This window comes from Hypomesus transpacificus, chromosome 17 (genome assembly GCF_021917145.1).
Source record: "Hypomesus transpacificus isolate Combined female chromosome 17, fHypTra1, whole genome shotgun sequence".
Classification (NCBI taxonomy): Eukaryota; Metazoa; Chordata; class Actinopteri; order Osmeriformes; family Osmeridae; genus Hypomesus; species Hypomesus transpacificus.
This window is the reverse complement of record NC_061076.1, coordinates 3,091,467-3,115,428: the sequence shown is the minus strand read 5'-3', so window position 1 is coordinate 3,115,428 and position 23,962 is coordinate 3,091,467. Positions and strand designations below refer to the sequence as shown.

At 44.6% G+C, this 23,962-nt stretch overlaps 1 protein-coding gene across 3 annotated transcripts in view; it reads left to right on the top strand.

Annotated features, from left to right (window-relative positions):
- Window positions 1-1,900: 1,900 nt before the first annotated feature.
- The window catches only part of stat5a (signal transducer and activator of transcription 5a), a 37,555-nt gene continuing 15,493 nt past the window's right edge, over window positions 1,901-23,962 (top strand). For 2 of the 3 annotated variants that reach the window (XM_047037814.1, XM_047037813.1), the window contains exon 1: window positions 1,903-2,083. The gene's annotated coding sequence lies outside the window, so the exon portion shown is untranslated. Of the gene's footprint in view, window positions 2,084-23,962 lie in introns of all 3 variants that reach the window. The other variant, XR_006957370.1, reaches the window with a different exon arrangement.

Genomic DNA, 23,962 nt, shown 5'->3' with positions numbered 1-23,962 from the left:
TCTTCTACTCCTCTTCAACTTGTTCCTTCTGTTTTGATTCTGTTTTCTACGCATTCACTACGGGAGGCATCGATGGGAGTTTTAGAGAAGCATCGTAGTACCTTTATAACACAGGCTTTGCTAATATTTAATTTAAGAAAACGTATAGAAATCTGATCATTCTTTGTAGTGACCTACTTTTTCATGTTTTAGGATTACAATTATAAGATAAACAAGGAACGGGCATATGCACATTTGCTACATCACATTCCTCCTTTCTGTTCTCTATATGCCCCTTCCTCCTTCTACTATTTACACCTCACACACAGGCTGTCCTGCCAGGCTTGAGAAGATGAGGGGGTGTGGAAATGCACAGCTTTTACCATCAGCAGCTGCTGACTCTGCTCTTTCAGGAAGTAACTGTCACCCTCCAGCCGGGCTGGAGGCCAATCAGTTTGGAGAATGGATTCAGCTTCAACGGAGTGCAATAAGGTGGCATGATACATGGGGCTGTGTGTGTTTGTTAGTGTGTGTGTGTGTGTAGGTGCCTTGCCTGTGTGGGGGTGTGTGGGTAAGCCCATCGCTGTAAGAATTTACAGAAGTGGGTAAAAATGAGAGAGGGTTCACTCTGCACCATCTGGGAGGAGTTGGTTTTCTGCTCCTCAGTTGTTGGGTCGTGACAGTTGACTGTTTATCCTGAATCCTCTTCTTCCTAATCCTGACACCTTTCAGGGTGTTTGGTGACAGCATTGAGCCACTGCAGGTGGAGAATGGACATGAGGCTGGAGATTCTGCCTCATGAATAATGTATATTTATCTGCCTGATCTTTATGTCTTTATGGAATATCAATCAAATGAACCCACCCCATTCGTTCCCTCTCCCCAGTTATCTCTCTCTCATTTTCGCTTACTCTTAATGTTTCTAATGCTTACTGACATTGTTTTTCTCCCATGTTGACACTGCATGTATTTTTTGTCGCTCATTCCTGAAGCTATTTGAAGATCTAACCTGTTTCGGCTTTTCCCAGGGTGAACTTGCTCCGTGATCAGTCCTCTGGGCAGAGACAATACAACTTATTCACCACCGTATGTCGCTATGGTTCACCTCAACAAGACATATTTAATATTTAAAGAATGCTCACAAGAGTGATCTAAAGGACCTTAAGATAAGTCACAATAATTTAATGGATGTGGTCGAATTTCCTGTGTGGATTCGCATGTGACGAAATGTTTTATTTCTGCAATTTTCACTTTTCATACAGTCAATTACTAAAACAATCAGGCTTTTATGAACTTGAAATAAGTCTGGCCTCTCTGAATGGCTTTGGGCTGTTAATACGCTTTCTTGGACATATGACTGGGAGAGGAGGTCAAAAAATACAACTTTGTTTCCAGGGAGCAGCTATGATGTTATCTCTGCTAAATTTAATGGACATACAAACTAAAACAACATCAACGACAACAAAAACAACATACCCATCATACCATAATGAATGGTCAAATGAATTCATCTAAAATATACGAAGAATACAAATATATATTGGCCTATACTAGCCTATACATTTAAATAATGGTTATATTTTTTTGTACTATTACAAAAAAAAGTAAGCTATCGTTGTTTTACAAAGTTATTCAATTAGATTGTTCTGTGATCCATTCTAAATAAAAAACATTTTAACTTCACCTACATCTACAGCGCCGGAAGTGGGCGGTTGGAGTACAGATCGAATGAGCGAGCGCGGAGCGAGCTACAGCTAGGGTGGAAGAGGGAGAGAGAGAGCTAGATAGAGAGAGCTAGAGGGAGAGAGCTAGAGAGAGAGAGAGAGAGAGAGAGAGAGAGAGAGAGAGAGAGAGAGAGAGAGAGAGAGAGAGAGAGAGAGAGAGAGAGAGAGAGAGAGAGAGAGAGAGAGAGAGAGAGAGAGAGAGAGAGAGAGAGAGAGAGAGAGAGAGAGAGAGAGAGAGAGAGAGAGAGATAACTGCGTAGCGAACTGTTACTAATACTAACTGGAGATCGGAGAGAGGTTGCATTTCTAGGTCGTTTAATTTACGGAGCTTTCCTTCACTTTTATCTACAAAAGACAACACAGTTCTTCATTTCAACAAGGTAGGCTGAATGCTTATTTAATGTTTTGGAGGGGTCCCATTTGTGCTGATGGTTTCTATTGCGAAAGAATGTTCTGACAGCGCTCTGTAAACAAACTATGCTCAGGGTTGTGCGGCAGCGGTTCGCTTTCCAACCTACCTACTCTACTTCTATGGTTGAGCTTTAACCTTTAAACCTCATATATAATAGTTTATTTAGTCAGTTATGTTCAGTTATGTATGTATTTCGCCTTTTTCCATTGAATTCCACGTCCATTGAATCAACAGGCTGCACGAGTTAACTGTAATCATCGCTTGTCAGCAAAGCACCCCTGGCTCACTGCTCAATTCACTATTAGACTCAGTTGATCTTGACCTAGTATAGATGAAGAAATTGTTATTATTATATGCAACGACAAGCTTTAATCGGTGCAGTGATGCATACAGACTGTTCCCTTTAACTGAAAAAGTTAACAGGTGAAAGTTAAATCTCCAAATGTTGGTTAATGTTAGATAAATAAGGCATGAAATGCATTAAAGACAGATTAATAATTGATTTGTCATGTATTTATTAACAAAAATTGTGCAAGCAGAAACATTTTTGAGGCAGTTCCGCAGGGTCGCCGTCCTGTTAGTTAGGCTCGACATTTTAATTGATACTTAACTAGAACAAAAAACAATGTGTCATCCCCGTATCAGCAAATCGTATTTTGTTAACGTGAGACAATTTCTTCAACTGTTTGTTATGTACTGCATAGAACCATATAATTGTATACAGGGTTCTGTTTACTCTGTCAATTTTGCAGCTTTGGAGCATGAAAAAAAAACATTGAATGTTGTGTGTTCTAACAACGTATTCGTGTCAATGAGAACATGAACACGTCCATCTGTCTTTAGGTGTCACAGTCTGCATTGCTGTATTCATGATTAGTATCCGTTATACGACATGCAGCATAGGCATTTAGTCTATTTGCAGACTAACTCGTATTCGTTGTAAGAACATTGTAGCCTAAAAGGTTGCCACTAATTGCTGTCTGCAACTAACAAGGGTCGCCCCCCACAGTACGGGTTTTGGATAAATGAAATATCTCTGAAACGTTGGTCTTCTGGCTTCCTTACGTGTTTAAAATGTCACAGAGCTTTGATGTCACTACACGGAAAAAGATTCTTTGCATGTGGGTTGTTAACCCCAATAATTTAAGACATTGATGTTCATATCCATAAACTCAGATAAAGAAAGTAATTACTCCACCTCATCTCACCTCATCGGTGGGTTTGCATCTTTCATGTACAAGTAAAAGGTTATGTGAAAACTAATAACCCCCTTTGAAGTCACCAAACCATGATTAAACTGGTATTAGTAGACACATGGACAGAAGGTAGATGACTGATGCTGTTATTGCTTGCATTAGAGGCGAGATCATAATCTCTTCATAATTGACTGTTTGGCCTGCTTATCATTGTAGCTTTTTAAAGCATTGGTTGAATTGAACAGTCATCACACCTCATCATACATTGTCTACCTATTTTAAATGCTTTGGGTTTGCTTGTGTGAATGTGACATACAAGTATTGTTCTCCACAATCTTTCTCATATCTGTTTTTAACTCAATGTTTACATGTTTTCTGCCTTCACTAAGTTCTAATTGTGTCCTCTGTCTCATCTGAGGATCCTGTTATAAAACAAGTGTTAAACAAACCGTCAAGGATAATCCATAATCTATTGTGTTCTTAACCCTTGTGACTTGCTAAATTTTTGCCCTGCAGCCGAAAGTCTACAGTCAACTAAAATGAAACTGCTGTGTCCACTGGTACTAACGCAAAAAGAGTATTTGGCAGTCCAGTGGCATTCCGTCGACATTCGTTTGCACAAGTTGTCCCAGTAGATAGTGACGCTGTCACAGAAAGTGAAGGAGCAGGGGGTGGGACAGGGACAGGGACAGGGACAGGGACACCCTATGCTTTAAGGCTTGTGTCTGCTGCTGTGCCATGTGTCCACAGCATGCCCATGTGTTGAGCTTGGATCACACATGTCTCCCATCTCACTGCTGCCAGCATGACCACAGGGGGCTGAGCGACTGGGAGGTTGGATTGGTAAATGGGATGGGTTTAAGGATTGCTGGATGGGTTGATGATTAGTCACTGTTTTTTTTCATACAGATATGCAGACGCAATTTAGTGCCTAGCTAAAACCCCTGTGTGACGTAGATCTGAGACGGGGTTCTCAGATTGATTTTGTACAATCATTAGTGTCTGGAGTGGAGAGGAATGTCATTGTGGAGGTTGGGAAGGAAGAGGACTGTAGTAACAGGTGTAGTAGTCCACAGGGATTATACAGTGTTGATGAAGAAAGTGTTTTGTCTGTGTCTTCATAAACGGAGTGACTAAGTTCAGTTGAGTTCTGGATTTTAATAAGTATTTATCAATCTGCAGATTGGGAGAGAAAACCAGACCTCTGACAATAAATGACAACACAACACCAGGCTTAGGTCTCAATGATGTCTCTCTCAGCTCTGAAGGCCGGAGGACCATCTTTTATAGGGCAAAAGAATGTAAACATACATAGTGACAGTCAGGCAGTATTGACGTTACAACAGTCTCAGAGAAAGAGATTCACAGCTCCCAACACATGACAACTCTCAGACTAGAGTTCATTGGTGGAGCTCTCCTTGTAATCATGACAAAGGACGTTTAACCAGTTCTTTCTCCTGATCCCGAACATCTATTAATCCTGATACATAGAGACAATCTATTCTTATTAATAGCAAGCTTACATGAGAACATACTAACTAGTATGTAATGACTAGTTCTATTGATTAGTGATTAATGTAAGCACATAGGAAATCGCAATTTCTTCCACAGTGTGCACCTTCCATCTAATTACCTACTGTAAAAAGGATAGGTGTGAATTGTGGAAGGTCTCTAAGGTTTTCTGAACTGTAAACCTTTGGAAATTCATAGAAATGTATTGGTAATATTTTATACTTTTGGAATTCATACCCTGATGATGATGAAATCTTGAAATAATTCATTACATTCTGTGTATCTCTGTTTATATCTAATGGAGAAATATTTTGGTTATGATGAAATCATTCCCAATACTGCTGTTGATATATCAATAGTGGATTACACTGCATTATCACAACAGAAACACTCCCCAATAGCGTTTGTGTTATGTGTGGATCATGTTGCAGTGTTTGTTTCTGTCAGTAGACCTGTTGTCCTTCTGTATTCGTCTCCCTTGTCTAAATTGTGTGACACAGCAATAAGCACCTGTAAAAAAAAAATAATAATAAAAAAAAGCAGGTTTAGGGATGGGATGGGAACAGGCAGGGCATGACTCTGCAAGTCTGAGTCAGTCATTAGAATAGAGTAGAGGATCAGGAAGCATGCACAGGCACACTGACTCCACCCCATTACCGTTGGTCTTATGCTAATCCAGTCACATGATCAGAAGCTCTCAGGCTCAACAGTCATATTGTACACACTCCAAACATACCCTTCTACTGATCTACGGAGCGGTATTGGTGCTTGAACTCTGTAGCCCTGTTTAAACCTTGTCAGTTGTGTTTGAACAAGGTGTTTATTAGCCATTTCAAATGTTTGCTTGGGCTTCATTTGCCGGCAGCATCATTCACATGTGCACTTGTTCCTTTTTGTGAGTTCAAACCCTTATGACCCCAGTCGAACCTCTTGGACATTTCCTTGAAGCACGCCTCTTCATCAGCCCCTGGCGTGCCCATCTTCCTTCACACCTTCCCTTCAGCTAATAGTGAGTGATTGGGAAGAGAAGTTAGGCCTGTATTGCATTACAGACGCTAAGACGTCCACATATGATAAGTCCTCTGGGCATTATCTCTGAAACACAACCGAAATAGCCAGTGCTTTTGAGGGAAAGCTCTCAACCAAATGACAGGCAAAGCTCAAATTGTGGGTGTGTAGGTGTGTATGTGTGATTGGGTTTAATGTAAAGTGAATGACTCAGTAGGAAATAAAAAATAACATTTTTGTTGTCTCATTTTCCACAGCTTTTTTAACAGTACACTAATATTCTGTTTGCAACAAGAGCCTGGTTTTCCTCAGTAAATACTCTGGCATACTAAGTGAAACTTCTTAATAGTAATTATAGTGTTATCAGGCATTTTCTAAGGCTGTGCGTTTTGGCATCACTAAAAGCCTGAATTGAGAGAAGCTCTAACACTTTCAGTTGGGTCAGAGTTAGCACTGAGACATTATTTAATAGCCACTGGTTTTTGTCCACGGATACATTAAAATCAGGTTTTATTGCGACTGCTGAGTGTACAAGTGTACTGTGAACAAAAATGCCCCTGATCAGTCACAATGTTCAAAAGCTGAAATTGTCGGACATGGATGGAATTGCTTGAGTTGCCTACCTCGGTGGCCCCATTCAGGCTAGCATCCAACTTGTTTTACCTGTATTATCAGTTTCATGTAGAAGGTGCAATAAAGAGGTTTCTAATTGTATTTTTTGTTTGTTTTTACATTTTAATATATCCTTATTCATACAGTCAAGTGTATCTCCAAGACTGTGACATTCTGCAACCTCACCTTCTGAGCTTTTCTTCAGTTAGCACAATAACAAACAGAATCTTTTGTATTTTTTATGTGTCGATATTGGTCAATAGCAATTAGGAAGAAAACTCATAGATTGTATTTATTTGAGAGTATACTGTACATTGTGGACAGAGTTTGTCTCGGTTCTTTGAAACACCAGGAGAAATCCAGGCTGCTGCGGATTGCAGCTAGACTTCTGAACGTTCAGACTTCAAAAAACAGGTGTGGCAGTTTACTCCTAAAAGGACATTTCTAGTCAGTTGCGATAAGATTGAATCTCAATCTTGGACCAGTCATCTCCCTAGATTTTCAGGCCTTTTGGGATACATTTATTGGAGGTGTTGTAGCTGCAGAGTTGTCCTTTTGTTCAGGGCTGAAATGTTGGCCTCAGGTTACGTAATTCAGCCATAGCATTTAGAAATTAGAGGTCAGATTGCTTCCTTAACTGGAAGTGGTTCACTCAAAGGTCAGGTTTGCTAAACGCAACACCATAATTCCTGCAGTTCCGTAAGAAATGTTCAACTCACATTCAGCTCTCTTCTGACTCCTCAGGATGTGTATGGTATCACTTATGTGGCTTACTGACTGGTCTGCAATTGGTGTTGGTGTTTAGAAACACTCCTTTTGGATAGATGGACACAAGTCAGGTTTAGTATTGGTCATGAATAATCACCATCATTTTGGTTGTAAAATATATTCCTGCTTCAGAAAGGTGTAGGCGAGAGGTGATAAAGTAGCCACAGTCATATTCAAAACTATTACAAGCTTAGCTTACAGCCAAGGAACTGCAGCGGCAGCTCATCAAATTTGGAAATGGCTGGCATTTAAAACATATGAGCTGCAAAGAGAGAGAGAGAGAGAGAGACAGAGAGAGAGACAGAGTAGAGAGAGAGAGAGAGAGAGAGAGAGAGAGAGAGAGAGAGACAGAGACAGAGACAGAGACAGAGACAGAGACAGAGACAGAGACAGAGACAGAGACAGAGACAGAGACAGAGACAGAGAGGAAAGACAGAAAGAGAAAGAGATTGAAAGAGAAACAGAGGAAATGGTGACAGTGAGAGAAAAAGGGAAATGAGAGCACCATCAGATTTCTTTAGATACACGGTTACACAAGTTGAATGTTAGCGTATCAGGCCACACAAACATGTACACTTCCACACTTGCACACATGCTAGGGTTAGCCATCTCCACTTCAGCCATACATGTCTGGGGAGGGTTAGAAATGTCAGACAGATTAAGAAAAGATGATGCCAGAAATACGATTATGATTAAAATGTGAAAAATAAGCTTTTTTTGTAATTGTTTCTTCTTCATTGTGGTGTGCCTCGTAATCTGCTGTTTGTACATGATTTGGTCGCAAAGATGATTGTCTAGGTCTAAGCCTCGTCGGCTAGTAAACCTCTGGCCCTCTATCACTTCACTTCACCTGATTCTTTGGAGATCTTATTGATATCCTTGCTCTCTCCCTCCTATGCTGATGGCTTAGCTTATCTTAAACTAAGTCAGAGTTAAAATTAACTTGATTTAGCTCATGACTTTTCGTCTGCCGTGCCTTTCTTTGCATTAATCCCTTGTTTTTACCTATCTGTCATGCGTGATCGCAGTGCAGGCATAGAGACAATCTAATGTAAAGTGGCTGTGAGGATTTGTGGTACTGTGAGGCTATTGATCCACTTAGGTCATGGTTGCTGCAGGCAGCTCCTGTTTAGCAAGCTTAGTCTGTACAATCCCTCCTGCTTTACCCGTGTCCCTCGGTGCAGCTCTGTAGCCTCTGGTTTGGAGTTGATATCACATTTGAAAAGCCGGTCTTAGACGCTATACAATCAAATATTGATTAAGAGTACTTGCATTACAATGAGGTCTCAATGCTGTCTTTTGGCAAGCAGTTAAAGATACAGTATGAATGATTAAACCCAGAAAAGTGTCTGATAACCCAGAAAGTAGTGTTCGGTGTGTCTGTTGGTGGGGATCTGGGGGAGGGGGGGGAGGGTGCAGTGAGCCATGCAAGTTGTTTATCACAAATATACAGTTAAACCAGTATGTGGAAATGGGGGGGGGGGGGACAGGTAACTGGGGGATACGAGAAATAAAGACAAAGAGACAGGGATGGAGAGAGATGGAAGGGGGATTAAACAGTCTACTTCACATTTTCAGGGGCCACGGTGTTCAGGTCCCCATACCAGCTGTTATACAGAGACTGATAGCTATGTGTGCTTTTCTCTAGAAAGATGACAGGAGAACAGAAGTAACGTTCTCCTGTCCAAACCTCAGTAAGAGTGTTGTCTGCTTGGATTAGTTAAGCGCTGACATTGTGGCCACACTGGAATGCTATAAGTGAACCATCGCAAACTCAGATATTACGTACATCTCTGTACTGGAATGTATGCAGTGACAGAGAGAGATGGTTTATCAACAAACAGAAGTCTTCATTATACTTGTCTCTGGGGCAGTTTTGTCCTGACAGATAATGGTCAATACAAGCCTTTTATCAATTCAATACATAAGGCTAGACAGACAGAGTGGTGAGACAGATGACAAAAGAACCTGATAGGAAAACATTGTTGGGATCAAGATGGGTGTCCAAATTGACATGGACAGAGAAAAAGGTAATTGAATCAGGTGTTCAATCAACACAAAGAAAGCTTAAAATTGCTGAGGATCGATTTGTTCAGTTGAATGACAACAGTGACCAGTATTAAATCAAAATGACCTGTAACGGACAAATGTGCGTAGATATATGTTAAGTCTAGTGTTAATGTGACACTGGTTTCCTGTCATGATATATACTATAGTATGCACAGTGTGAGAGAACCACACATGCTCCTCTTCAGCTTGTACTGTATAGAATGTTGTGCTTGAAATATTGTTTAGGAAGAAAACCCACATCAGGGTTAAGTTAACTATGCATGTCTTCATTTCTCTGCTTATCCAGATCATCCTTTTCAGTTTCTTGGCTTTAGCATTATGTTTGCAGTGCCATAACGTTGACCTTCAAGTTAGTTCAAGATTCTTCGTTTTTCTTGGCCCGTAGTGGAGAAGTCCCTTGGTCTCAGGTGCCTCGTGGCTCTCTGGAAATTCTCCGGAACGCCAATGTAATGTAATGGAACACCACTGAAATGCACACACAAACATACGCATGCATAGCGCACACATGTGCACAAGCACAAACACACCCACACACAAACACCCACACACACACGTGCACACACACACCGCTAAATTGTGACATTTCTAAGCCCCAGAACTGTGGTGAAAGGACCCTTTTTGCGAGTCACATGAAGGGAAGTATGTGCAACTCATCAGGAAAGGTCAAAATCCTGTAGAGGCTGCTTTATGTCTGTTGATGTTACTTTCAATAGCATTGCTGTATCGACGGATACACTATGCGCTACCTCTTGATGCAATGCTAAAGCATCACATGCCTTTTCACCATTGACAGAGCCTTGCAGTATTTATGTGTCTCCTCTGGTATTTGGCACAGCCTGGTTAGCCAGCAAAGCCATGGCAACACAAGGTGACTGTGGAGTCTGACGCTCACCGTTTCGTTTTTCGACATCAGTGCTACTCCCCAAATCCCATAGCTCAGCAAAGTCAAGCTCTGTGACACAAAACTCCCATGTCCTCACTGAGGGCTTCACGTCATACCACGCCTCAGTAGCTATGCTTGGCAGGGAGACACTTGAGAGCACCTCCTCCAGTTGCAGAGGTCTCCTCGTCCCCGGTCGACACCTTCACTAAGCACACAGAGAGAAGAGGGCGAGGAGTGGGACATGGCTCTGTCATGTTAGGCCCTGTGTGGGGAAAACGCCGCTATCTGACCTCGGACCAGTGCAAGCTGTAAAGGTCAAAGGGCAGATGTCTCAAAAGCTGCCAGTGTAGGTGTTTACAGGGGTGATGATCTGGAGCAGGTGGGGGAGGGGGGGGGGATTCGGGAGAGGAGACAGACAGACAGGAGAACGGCAGGGTAGAGAGACATTCGATTTGGATGAATGGAGAAGTGGCCACTGAGAGGTAGGCAAGATCGTTTTTCTGCAGGGGGTCAGATGGCTGAACGGTTAGGGAATCGGGTTATTAATCAGAAGGTTGCTGGTTCGCGCCGAATGTCGTTGTGTCCTTGGTTAAGGCACTTCACCCTACTTGCCTCGGGGGGGAATGTCCCTGTACTTACTGTAAGTCGCTCTGGATAAGAGTGTCTGCTAAATGACTAAATGTAAATATAGTACACTGGATATAATGAGGCGCTTTTGAAAGGTAGGGTTTACTGTGGTATTCCACCATTGAGATAGCCTGGTCCTAACCAGACTCTCGTACATTCCATTTGTAAGCGGGTATTCTGTTGAAGTTTGTATCTGCCCAGAGCCACTCTCATCTGCCATAACCAATCGCTAGCATTCGCCTTAGCCAACTTTTACCGAACCCCGTTGGGAGGAGGGCCACAACATCATGACCACCAACAAAACTCAGCAAGGATTGTTCTTGCTCCAGCTTTATCTTATGGATATTTGGAAGCGTTGCCACAACCGCAGAATAGCTTTGCTCGTATCTTTCTCCGCCGCCATTACTGAACTACAACTTAAACTAGTGGACGACATCAACGTCATCGTTCTCAGCCTCTCCCTCTGTTCGCTGATTGGACCTACAAAAAATGTGTTTCTGAAAACCGACTGAGGCACTGAAATCCCCGACCTAGTACAGAAGCGAAATCCAAATTGAGCGGAAGTACGAAGGAGGGCAGAGCCAGGCTACCATTGAGGTACAATGAGATCTGATTCACTGATCGCTGATGCTGCCAGTGAACCATAGAGGTAACAGTGAACTTGAACAACTTTAACAATCATGGCTTGCAGGTCTGATGTGCTCTGTGTCATTGGAGCATGTACAGGAAGCCACAGCGACTACAGCCAATCAGATAAGTTTTAATGCAGTCAAACGCGTTTCACACAAGATAAAAGGACTTGTTCTTCTAAGAGATAATATGTTGGTTAGCAAATTAAATATAGTAAACAAAATGACAAAAGTCGCTAAAGCATATACAATACTTCTCTCCTCTCAGCAGGTGATAACCATTCATTGCAGATATTGCTGCCCTTTTGACTCGCCGCTCAGACTCCCCGCGCTAGAACTGCCTATCATTATCGTAAATCAACAGCTCATAAAACACAAATCATTGTCAGTAATTAAGGTTTGGTTCTCATGGCTAAGCTGGACAGTAAGTGTGCACAGCTTTAATGAAACAGGGTGGTTCTAGAAAAAAAGCAGTCTGGATGGGGAAACTGCTTCATGCCACTAAAATCAGAGTATTTATCTGTTCAGTCTGTTCACTGTCAGCCTGCTGAAAGCTGGTTTGTAGAGGACAGGTCCTCTATGTCGTATTGACAAAGCTACTAATGGGGATTGTCAACTCTGGATCAATACAGTGTGGGATTGTTTTACTAGTACGTGAGTTGATGGATTATATTCTACTTTGATGTGGAATGAAAGAAGGATTGGATCTTTTCATGTGAGCTGTGTATCTCTTGAGTGTCTTGCAGACCCTGCTTGCCAAGAAGAACATTTCTGAACTTCTCTTGACATTTACCCAATGTCTTCCTTTCAGTTTGTTCTCCTAGTCTTGTGTAATCGAGACTGTGTTAGAGGAAATCAGACTTCAGTTAGAGAATTGCTCCTAGTTGACCTTAAAGAGAGAGTTGATACTATTAGAACCGAACCGTGCTGTATGTTGATGGGACTTTGCTGGTTATGTAACCAATTTGCCTGATCAGCATTCCTTGTTTCCTACCTCCTGTGTACGAGGCCCAGGGAGCCCGTGGATGCTTGTGGCCCCTGACATTCTTCTCTTAAGGGGCCTGTGTTTTTGCATTTGCCTCTAACAGCTGACTTGACTGCACTTCTGAATTCATTTCTAGGTCACCAGCTGTCAGTCCTGGTCTGTAGATCCGTCTTGTCTGTCTGTCCTAGCTGGGCTGGGCTGAGCAGGGCAGTGACCCCTGTGAGGCCCCTCCTTACCCCATAGTCTGAGATGGAAGGCTGACCATTCAGGCATGAAGGGCAGCGTGTTTTTTCACTTGTTAGGTGGGAGTTTGCACACTTGGTTTTAATGCAGATATAACAACATGATTAAGAAGCCTAGTCCCCTTACATTTTAAGAGGCTTTGCCAGGATAACTGTCCAATGGGATCTCTCTGGGTGTCTCTGGTAAGGCTAAAAGCCCAACCAAGAGATGGCAAGTCACAATCCCTAGAGGCCAAACCAAACCATCAGGCGACATTGTGCTACAATCAGATGAGGAAAGGTGGTACACGTAAACCCACAATAAACAAACAGTAGTGTATACAGTGTACCGTATATTGACTGTAAATAATGTATATGTACACTGTTATATACATGTATATATATATATATATACTGTATATATTTCATATTTCTATGATATATTTTCAAAACCTTAGTGAAATAAATAGGCTGAAGATGTACAGAAATTACAATGTATTTATTAACCATTTTTTACTTAGAAGACGTGGGTGGACCTCTGACGTCCATCACAAACTGCAAACCCCACAGCCGACAGTCAGACCAAGTCTTAGTGGGCCACCTGACTTAGTACAGTTTCATCACATTTGAGCTTCTTGTGGTGTTGCAGAAATATTTTTTATTACATGAATATGAATGAATGAAAGTAGCCTGTTGCTTCTGAACAACGTTTCGGATCTGCCGTGCTGTGTGATGTGATGTTCTCTGGAAGAGGCTGTGGAATTCTCCAGAATCCTAACCTCAGCAAACTGGGATAAACGTTACTCCACAAACAATTATGTTTTTATAATTTATGGAAATCACGAAAATATTTTGAAAGTGTGTCTCAGTTACACAGAACAGGATTCACTGTAGTTATTCTAAAGAGTGGTTATCGTCCTGTCGATCTGTAATACCGCTCCCATCTTGTTGAGAGCACTGGTATCCAGCCAGGGGGGGCCTGCAGTGAGAGATGTAGGCAGACCTACATCCTCCTGCATGGTGCCTCGCTCCTGTCCCCTCCTGAAGGTATTTGGAAAGGAGGAGAGGGAAGGATTCCAAATCCTCCGCACACAAACACAAATGACAGAGTAGTTGTCGTTAGTGTTACGGCTTGACACCACACTGAGGCCATGTGTGTTTCTGTTCCTGACAACAGCTCAGTCACAGAAGGTGCACTGGCCGTAAAGGCAGAGTGTTTGGGTAGGTAGACAAAAACCATTTAACTTCTGTCTATTGGATAGTTTCATCTGTCCAGTTATTTCCTAAGCCATATGAAGGGTAAGCCTCTTGTTGGATGATTAATATTTTTTTGACCCCTTTCAACCCAGCCCATCTTTTCCCCACCGGATTATTACTCCAGGATTTGTTATGCATTAGAACGGTCTGTTTACAGTGAGGCGGGGCCTGTAGGCTGTGGTCTGGCTGGGGGAGGCGGGACCTGTAGGCTGTGGTCTGGCTGGGGGAGGCGGGGCCTGTAGGCTGTGGTCTGGCTCGGGGAGGCGGGGCTTGTAGGCTGTGGTCTGGCTCGGGGAGGCGGGGCTTGTAGGCTGTGGTCTGGCTCGTGGAGGCGGGGCCTGTAGGCTGTGGTCTGGCTCGGGGAGGCGGGGCCTCTAGGCTGTGGTCTGGCTCGGGGAGGCGGGGCTTGTAGGCCTGATAGGATAGGACGGTAAGAATGTGTGCAGATGGGAATCGCCAAAAGTCAACCTTATGACAATAATGGTCCTCACGCCGGTAGACTAGGTGGTTGAGTAGGGCTCGGCTCTTGTTCTTCCTCATGTCTGTGGCATGCGGTGCGGAAGCTGAAGATGGCTCGGGGGCAGAGAGCCAGCATGGCCTCCCTCCAGCACACTGGCGTTCTTCTGGCCGGCCTGTGCCTTAGGCCATGTCCACATTTAACACTCTCCCTGAGCCTTGTGATTATACAACATAATGCCGACCTCACACACACACACGCACATGAACTCTGTGTACTGTATCTAAAATTATGTTCCCACCATCCTCTCTAATTCATTCCGGCTCTTGTTTTCTAATGAAAGGGATCAGATGAGGCCACACGGATAAATGAAGGATGGTGGACGGAAGTGAGTATTAAGCCTGGCCCCATTTTGTGGAGGAGGAGGAGGGGGGGGGGGGGGGGGGGGGGGGTTTGACCCTCCTCTGCTCTGCAAATTCTCTATGGCTCTGGTGTAGCAGTACAAAACACAGTGGATTTGTATCCTCCCAGTGTGAAACTGCTAAATGTGGCGTGTAAGTGAGGTAAGGGACTGGCTGCTGCCACTCCCCCTTGGCTATGTTGAGCCCAGGTGCTGCTGTTGCCCTCATATTGGACACACCTGGTCCGTCACTCTAAATAAAGTCTACACACACACACACACACACACATGACCCCTAATGGACTATGACCCGAGTCCTGACATGCAGGCAATGCAAAACATGCATGCATGTACCAAAATCTCAAACATTTAATAATCTTGTGCGCGTGTGTGTGTGTGCGTGGGCGTGTCTGTTGTAAACAGTAGCTAGCGAAAGAGCCGGGGTGTGAGTCGATTTCCCCTCAGTTAACCTGGCCCCGTCCTAGTCTACCGGCTAGATGGTTGGAGTATGTGAGCTGAGAGGGAGAGCAGGGCCGAGCCAGGCAGACAGGAGAGGGCTGTTGTTGGCGTGGGGGAGGGGAGGGCGCTGGAGATTTACTGAGGCTCGCAGACCAGCTGAGCACATCGAGGTCAGAGAAAAGTCAGAGCCACGGAGAGCAGCCACATAGGCACAATGTGTCAGTCCCTGCAAAGCACGGGCTAAAACCACGACTCCCATGTGAAAACAGGGGTTGTGTGTGAGGCAGGCGCGCACGTGTGTAATGTATGTAAATGTGTGTGTGTGTGGGGTGGGTGGGCGGTTGTTTGTGTACATGTGGTTAAGGTTTATGCTGCACTAACCTTTTGCCCTCCCATTTCTTGCTTATGCCTCATTGGTGACATTTTCAATGTCGACCTTTGCTCCAGTTCGATTCCAAACTGACCTCCTCCCACACTGTAGATGTCCCTTCCCTTAAAATAGTTTTCCCACTCCTCCGCAAGGTTGCAAAAGGCCACTGTCGTTATCTATGTCATTGCCACAGTAGCAAAGTCATGACTTAGCCAACACAGGTTATCCATCTGTTGTGTGGGCCTTAGATTTCAAGTGGATTTCCTCAACTCCTGGATGACAGGAGCAAAATGAGCTTTGTTGTCCTCTGCAGACCCACAGAACTCAGTGCTCTTGGATTGCTCCTGGTCTCTTTTCCTGCATAGTGTCTTCATCTTAAAGCACCAACGCCTCTGACCTGTTATCTTCATTTACAATAAAGTAACCTTGGTTAATACTTCTTCATATTAAGTTAACCTTTGAATGTTCTTCTTTGTGCACGATGAAGCAAGTTCCAGTGGGTTCGGAGGCATCTACTTAGATGTTAGCATGAAACATTAGGCTAATCAAATATTGATGTATACTTTGGGATTCATCCTGCTATTGCTCCATATGATCAGTGAATACTTGGCTATGCTTCGGGCCATGGACGTGAGCAGGTGGACGGGTAGGTCGTTCCACCATCGTGGAGAGCGGAAGGAGAAGCTCTCTGTGCAGCCGTGAGACAGTCATTACAGACATTGCATCACGTCAAATCAAGTGCTTGAAAAATAAAAACTCTTGTTGTCCAAGGACTTTGGGTGTTCACTGGAAATATAAATCAGATATAGCCTAAATCAGACGTGGCCAGAGTACTGTGGAGTGTGGAAGACATTGGGATTTCCTGTGTGCTTATATTATTCACTAATCAATAGAACAAGTCATTGGATACGAGTTAGTATGTTCTCATGTAAGCTTGCTATTAATAAGAGTAGATCTAGATCTCTTTAGTCTGAGAGTGGTCATGTGTTGGGAGCAGTGAATCTCTGTCTCTGAGACTGTTGTAACGTCATTACTGCCTGACTGTCACAATCGATGTTTACATTCTTGTGCCCTATAAAAGATGGTCCTCCGGCTTTCAGAGGGAAGAGAGACATGATTGAGACCTAAACCTGGTGTTGTGTTGTCATTTATTGTCAGAGGTCTGGTTTTCTCTCCCAATCTGCATATTGATAATCCAGAACTCAACCGAATTTAGTCACTCCGTTTATGAAGAGACGGACAAAATACTTTTTTCATCAAGAGTATGCAAAAATACTGGTCAATGTATTTTCAGGGTTTTACCACATGTAGATTTAATTTAATACATTTTTCACACCAGTATGTTAGATTTAGGTTAGATACATTTAGCTGTGGACTATTTTAGTTCCGTAACAAGATATACCTTTGACCTTCTCTGGCCAGGGGTCTGTGGGCTAGAGGCTATGGGCTGTCATCTGCTGTAACACAGAGCTCTCTGATTGATAGGGCTTTGTGCTAGTCCTCTTATAAGTCAGGCTCCAGTCTGCAGTCCTCAGCCACCCAGCCACCCAGCCAGCCAATGTTCCAGTCAGTGACATGGAAGTAACAGATTGCTAGACACTGGTGCTTCATCACAGAAGGGGAGGAGACAGGGTAGAGGAAGTGGGGGAACATTTGGTGTTCTGTTTGACCCGCTCAAAGCTGTGTGTTCTGTGCCGTTCTCTGGGTTTTCACTGACCTATTTCCAGCTATAGCCGTCCTGTCAGGTCCATGTAGTCATAATCTGGACATTGCAGGGAAGCATCTGCTTGGAATGCTTTATGGTGCAGGGTTACTGGAATAGGACTGAGACTATGACGCTATGAATGAGCTTTATTGGCCTCCACTCATACTCATTGCAATGGCAGGTTTCGAAATATTTTGTTATTTGGATTTTTATAGCAGCATAAAATATAAATATGTGTGGTTAGTTCCACCCCCCCCCCTACTCTCCCTATAGGTAGTGGCCCCATGTGTGGTTAGTTCCACCCCCCCCCCTACTCTCCCTATAGGTAGTGGCCCCATGTGTGGTTAGTTCCACCCCCCCCCCTACTCTCCCTATAGGTAGTGGCCCCATGTGTGGTTAGTTCCACCCCCCCCCCTACTCTCCCTATAGGTAGTGGCCTCATGTGTGGTTAGTTCCACCCCCCCCCCTACTCTCCCTATAGGTAGTGGCCCCATGTGTGGTTAGTTCCACCCCCCCCCTACTCTCCCTATAGGTAGTGGCCCCATGTGTGGTTAGTTCCACCCCCCCCCCCTACTCTCCCTATAGGTAGTGGTTAGTTCCACCCCCCCCTACTCTCCCTATAGGTAGTGGTTAGTTCCACCCCCCCCCCCTACTCTCCCTATAGGTAGTGGTTAGTTCCACCCCCCCCCTACTCTCCCTATAGGTAGTGGTTAGTTCCACCCCCCCCCTACTCTCCCTATAGGTAGTGGTTAGTTCCACCCCCCCCCTACTCTCCCTATAGGTAGTGGCCCCATGTGTGGTTAGTTCCACCCCCCCCCCTACTCTCCCTATAGGTAGTGGTTAGTTCCACCCCCCCCCTACTCTCCCTATAGGTAGTGGTTAGTTCCACCCCCCCCCTACTCTCCCTATAGGTAGTGGTTAGTTCCACCCCCCCCCTACTCTCCCTATAGGTAGTGGCCCCATGGCTTGTTGTTTAAACATCTGCTCAGTGCTTTGTCAACTTTCTTTTCAACAACACACAAAGCAGCCTCCAGTAGAGCTCAGTCTCTGGAATAGTTGACAGTACTGTAAAGGATGGAAGACCAGTCTGTTCGTAGAAAGAAAATCATCCACTTAAACTATTATTGCATCTCCGACACCAACTGCTTTTGGGCAGGAAAACCCAATACAATGCTGCCTTATCATCAACTATTTAAATTGCAGTTTCCATGATTACCTGTGTAACCCATGTGCAGTATAGCATTCAAGAACGAATCATTATCTATAATGGATTGATTATACAAGATGACAGCACATGTTGTGATTGTGTCTCAAGTGTTGGCCTCCCTCCTTGGGCCCATACAATACCAGCAAGCAGGTAATTCAGTTCTCAGCTCCTAGCTGAAGCACTGTGGGGGGGGGAGGCTGGGTGGTGCTTGTTGTGTAACTACAAAGGGATCGGTCCTTCCACCAATATAGAGTGTTTTGTTTGTGTGTGTTTGTGTGGTTTGTTCGGGGTGTCTGACAGTGCTATTCAAAGGGAACTTCTATTGAGTGTAGCAGTAGGCCTCCTTGGAGTCCAAAACAATAACAGTGGGGGGAGTAATGGCCCTGGCTCTGGCTTTTCTATAGCCTTTTCACTGCAGACGGTGAACACAGACAGTGTCCTCCTCAAGTACTGGGCATCCTGTTCGTTTGGTTCACATTTCCGTTCCGTACTCTACAAAGCACCTTTCAATCATTATTCATTGTCATGGGACACCACTGTGTTTGAAAGTTGAAAGTGAAGTGAGTGGAAAGGCCCAAGGGGGTAAAATCATATGACTCCCTGAAAGGTCATGGTTAAACTCACAAGAGTAGGCATGATGAAAGTTGTAATGCTGCTTATCCTTCATGTAGGCTGCATCAGGCCTGTGTTCCCCGGGGTCCTACCCCTCCTTCCGCTAGCACGGCCTCACAGCCAGCATCTGATGGTGGACTTGGCCCCACAGTAGCTGGTTCCTATCCCCACCCTTGGTCTACGCCAGGGCGGTCCAACCCTGTTCCTGGAGAGCTACCATCCTTAAGGTTTCCCCTACGATTCTCATTTAGCACAGCTGTTTCTCATCATTATCTCGTTTACAAGCCGAATCGGGTTATTTACAATTGGGGTTGGACAGCTCTGATTGATGCAGTCACACACAGGCGTTCACACATACCTGCCCACCCCCCCTACACACACACACACACACACACACACACACACACACTATGACTGAGCAGACACAACCCTTTGAGGATGTGAGGATGGGATGATGACACTGGGATGGCCCTGGGGTTGTGTGTTATGTGGCTCACTGCATCCTGACTGAGAGAAACACACACACAAGCTGACAGAGGTGGGGATGGGCCAATTCCTCAAGGCAGAGACTAGACTGCCGCTTCATGATGTCATCTGTCTCCAGGGGGCGTGGTGGATTGTTTCTCCTTTCATGGCCTGTGGTGGTGTTGAGCAAATAGCCCTGAAGCCCTTCACATGCAAAAGGCGCTCCTAGAACAAGTTCAATGTACTGCAAATAAAACTTGTGCTCTCCGTTAAACTGTCCATAGCCGCGGGAACAGGTTCTGGGGGGGGGCTGGGGGGGGGGGGTGCTTAACGTTGCGGGGCGGTGCTGCGGTGGTGGTTTTTCACGTCAAATCATTTTAAATGCTGGTGCTGTCAGCAGGGGGGGCTGCAGCCCCCCCAGCACCTATTGTTCCCGTGGCCATGCTCCTGTCAGGTTCAATATATGTGAAATAAATGAATAAATAAATTCATTAACTTTCTTTCACAGATCTTCACACAATTCAATGTAGGTTTTACTTAGTTGATTAGTCCACCTGTCATCAGGCCATCATCATTTCTGGGAGCGCCCAGCCCAGCGCCCAGATTGTGGATGCACACAAGACAATCCATCACTGGAAATGGTCAACTTTCAGTACAAATCACCTATGGCTTTGACTCAGCCTGGTAGTGAACAATTCAGATACTGGTTTGAGTCTTGTCAATGTTTTTTATGTACCATCTACCTAAATCAGAAGTCAAAACCCTGACTCAAGCCTTGTGAAGAAGGGAGGGGGCGGGGCTTGTGTTCTGCACAGGAAGTACAGTAGCATAATACAGTAGCCAGTGTTTACTTGTCTGGACGGCTGTTAGGATAAAAGGGTGCAGACTGCAGTCTAAAGTCCTTACATGGTGAACGTACTTGGAATTGGCCTCGGCCTACAATATGTCTCCATGTGGAGTTCCACATTCTATGTTTGCACTACCTATCTTTTGACAAGTTGATGAGTTGACAAGATGTACTTTGGTCAATGCCTCATGTTTGCTGGCAGTATTATACTTGAGTAAGCATGCATGCAGTGGTGGTGTAATGAAGTAGTTGAGGTCAGGTCACACAATACACACACTACCCCCCCTCCCCCTTTTCCTTCCCTCCTAAATACAGAACACCCCTTGCCCTTTCTCCTTGGGGTCTGGATATTACACAGCCGCATGCTGTGCCCTTTGGACTGTAGGGTTCCCTCCCCCTGCCCCCCTCCCCTCCATGTGAGTTCAGCCTAGCAAGCCGTTGGTGGGGGAAGGAGATGCAGCCATGCACACTGAAGGTTCGGGATCTGGGCTCAGAGCTTAATTTGACACTCAGCTGTTACTTCAGAGGTTATTTATAAACCTTGGCCAGAGACGAGGTGATAATGCACTGGACTGGACTGTCTTCCAGTCATGGAGCACAGCAGGGAGCAGCGGTGGTCCAGGAGGCGTGGCTGAGTGACGGGATGTCTGGTACAGGAACAGAGTGGTGGACTGTGTGTGTGTGTGTGTGTGTGTGTGTGTGTGTGTGTGTGTAGGAAGGCAGGGTGTAAGGTACAGCCAGCTACAGTGCAGAGTCTAAATGCAGGGTTCAGTCTGGTTGCTTGCAGTCCTGCCTGTTTGGTGATGTAGTTCTGTAGCTCCAAGTAACTTAGCTCAGGCAGGTTAGTTTACAGAAAGTTGTGGTAACCTCTTTGTCTTAGGCAGAGCATTGAGGTAGGTAGGTGGGCGGTGTGTCAGTTCCCTAACAGGAAGTTCTTGTGTCGGTGGAAGGCTGTCTTTCCTGAGTGGAAGGAGTGGGTGATTTACAAATGAATTAAACTGCTCCCTCTAGTCACTTCATCTGACATCAGCATACTCCTTTTCACTCTCTCTCCATCTCTGCCTTGTTCATTCGCTCTCTCGCTCTCTCTCGCTCTCTCTCGCTCTCTGTCTCTCTCTCGCTCTCTCTCGCTCTCTCCCACTCTCTCTCCTGTTCTCTTTCCCGTTCTCTCTCGTTCTCTCTCTCGCTCTCTCTCTCGCTCTCTCTCTCCATCTCTGCCTTGTTCGTTCGCTCTCTCGCTCTCTCTCGCTCTCTCTCCTGCTCTCTCTCGCTCTCTCGCTCTCTCGCTCTCTCGCTCTCGCTCTCTCGCTCTCTCTCTCTCTCTCTCTCTCTCTCTCTCTCTCTCTCTCTCTCTCTCTCTCTCTCTGTCTCTCTCGCTATCTCTCGCTCTCTCTCGTTCTCTCCCGCTCTCTCTCGCTCTCTCTCGCTCTCTCTCACTGAATCTTTTGCTTTCGTCACTGACGGCAATAAAGACCAACTGCAGTGTCATCCTTCAAAGAAAAGGAAAGTGTTATGAGAAAGGCAGATGTTTTTTTCTCTATCTTACTCAGAGGGACTTTTCCTCTCTCCCTTCACACTGAAATATCCACAACAGCAACTGATGGCTACTTTTAGTGTTAAGTTACTTTTACCTGTCAGTTGCTATCTGAAATACCAGCTGCAAAACAAATGCCCATATTCTGCAGCAAGTCATTAAACAAATAATAAAAGGAGTTTTGTTGAGCAACTCTGTCAATATTGTATGTCTTAAGTAGGCTAGTTATGCAGTGTGGGTTAATGTTTGGAGACTCACTAACCTGTATGTTGGGGGAAGCTGGGTTAATTGAATGCATGTTTCAGTAAGTAGCATTGTATCTCCCCATCTGAGAAGAAAAGTAATGGGATATGTTCCGTTTCTCAAACTCATCTCCCCTCTCCATCTAGGCTTGAGACAGGAAATTGCATTCCCTAATCCAGCTTTCTGCCTGGACTTCTTAATTCTAAATGAACGTTCCCTGTAGCCACTGTGAGAGTTGCGGGTGATGATGGTACAGCACAAATGTTAGAAAAACAACCCTGGTTGTTTAACTCTGTCTGTGACCTTGTGTTGAAAATTCTCTTGTCAGAAATACAGTTGTACCAATGCGTATTGAAAGAGTGAAAAGAATCACTTTGAAGTGCTTATCTGATTACTCGTGATGGACATTGATGTTTCCCCAGGCACGAGGTTTAACAGGCGTGGTAAGGGAGGCCACACCAGGAATGGAGAATACATTATGAAATGTTCTAGTTGTGTAATCCTGACTTGCAACCATTCGTCTCCCTTTGACGGGCCATTTTGTGTTCTCAGAGATCGTAAATAAGTCTCGATTCTGCCCATGGATAAAACAAAAAAAAAACGACAAAAAAGAATGTTGGCTCGTGACTGTTCTTTTTGGTCCCAGTGCTGGCGAAGGGAGAAGAGCACATGAATGCACACATCTTAAATAAGATTGAATAATACGTGGATCGATACTGATTCATTTCAAATTAAAATGTCACGGGAAGCCCTTGCTGTTTCACTGATCAAGAAACTTCATGGTTTATGGTCTCTATTTAGCTTTTCTGCACGGCACAAACTGCTTTTGTTTGAGATAGACAGAAAGTTAGTTAACCGTGTCTGTGTTTAAAACAACAGGGCACTTGTGTTGCAAGTACACTGTCCTCTGGCATGACGTTGTCATAAATCCTGTTAGTGACCTCATATGGGGCTTAGTGTGAGAATGTTTTTTTCTTGTTGAAGGGCCAAAGTCTTATCTTTATGGGAAGCTATATAAATGAGACAAAAGGATGATAGCCTTTGAAGAGAAGGCCAAGGTAAAGAGAAGTTACTGTTGGCCCAAAGTGGAGGACTGCTATTTGTCTTATCTTCAGCGTTTGGGAGAGCTTCTGTGCGGATACTGTCCACTGTCTCTTCTTTGAATTTATACCACTGGAGATCTGCTTGGCCCATAACAAGGTGTTACTACGGCAACCTTCCTCTGTCCTGAGCTTCAGTTGCCACTGATTTCAAACAGTCATTCCACCGTCCCTTTTGAAAGGTCACTTCAACCTGGCTACCTCCACGACTTCAAGTCATGCGAGTGCTCGGTTGAGTCGTGACATCAGTGAGTTAGCACCAAAGAATGCCCCTTGGGTTTATGTTTAAACTGGGTGCACATGCATAGCTAATGCGCTTGTTTCGTGGCTTATCCATTGACCTGTTGTATCGTGCTCCTTCACCTGGATGCAACCGTGGCTTTGATCTCCGTCCATGTAGCGCAAGGGGTGGAGACCAGGATGGAGGATGTTCATTCACCATCTTGATTCCTTCTCATCCTTTTTATTTTTGTAATATTATTTATTTATTTGGGGGGGAGTGACCAATTAAAGTCATGAGACTCGCCGCAAGCTCGGCATGACATCGGCAGTTAGAACACAAGGCTGCAGGGCTTTTCCCGCCTCTGTTTGGGCTAACAAATAGATGAAGGACAACCATTATCTCATTAGGGGGGACCTGTGCACGGCTGATGCACCAAACAAGGAGACAGAAATGAGAG